The sequence below is a fragment of the Apteryx rowi genome, unplaced genomic scaffold (assembly GCF_003343035.1).
Source record: "Apteryx rowi isolate R43461 unplaced genomic scaffold, aptRow1 scaffold_3, whole genome shotgun sequence".
Classification (NCBI taxonomy): domain Eukaryota; kingdom Metazoa; phylum Chordata; class Aves; order Apterygiformes; family Apterygidae; genus Apteryx; species Apteryx rowi.
Window position 1 is genome coordinate 10,227,719 of NW_020449418.1, and position 1,058 is coordinate 10,228,776.

The window sequence follows — 1,058 nt, forward strand, 5'->3', positions numbered from 1 at the left end:
ATCACAAGTGGTCAGTATTTTCTGGACTGATACCTGCTGGACAATGGCCCCAAACTTGTTTATCAAAGTGGAATATTGGGGTTTCTTGGCTTTCAAGAAATGTTTTTAAAAGACTTCAGGGAAAAAAAAAAGAGAGATAACGATCAAAAATTAGTTGAGTCAATGTGTGGGTTGAATACATGAACGTGATGAACTGTAGCTTAACTTGTACTGTTCCACAGCAGAGTATGGCTCCCTGACATAGTTTAGAATAAGAAACACTCACCTGAATAAATGCCTGAGTATGATAAAAAGCACTGTAAGGCACTGTTGTCCTGACACTGGTTTTATCCCACCCTTCCCCTTTTGAGATAAGAGAAGCCATTTTGTAGAATTTCCTTTTGAAGGAGCAACATGTAGCATCTACCTTGCATAATGATGCATTTAAGTCATCAAGTTAACAATTTACTACAAGGCAACTTATTTGCACAATTTCCTGTAAAACACGCCCAGATGACGTATTAGGTGACAAGAACGAGTTGCATGGTGTAACTAACACTGGACTCATGGGAAATTCAACAATACCATCACCTTGTTTTGACCCATCATACCTGGGAGGCTGTGGTGGGGCCTTCCTGATTCTGTAAACATGGTTAGGAGATGTAAGCCTCATATTTGCAGTTGGCAATGCTCAACAAGGACTGCTTGGTTCCTTCACAAATTTGCCCCATGTCCATCCCTCCACTGTTCTATGGCAAAGACATTCAACCAAGTAAGTTTGGGCTGAAGAACGTATGCAGCCATGATCACATTATAATGTTGCTTACACATGGGGTGGGGATAGAGTAGGGCAATGAAGCAGGACAAGGAATCAGCAYGGGGATGCGCCGGGCCGTGTGCTCTGTGGTGGGGCCAGGACGAGGGCTGGTGGGGCAGCAGAGGGATGAGTAAGGGAGGCGTGGGTCTGATGCTAGGTCGGAGCAGAAGTGCAGCAGGACGTGTGAGGAGGCAGCGGGCTGGCCGCGGCGAGGGGCGCGCGGAGGCGAGCGCGGCCGCGGGCCACGAGCGCGCGTCTCCCT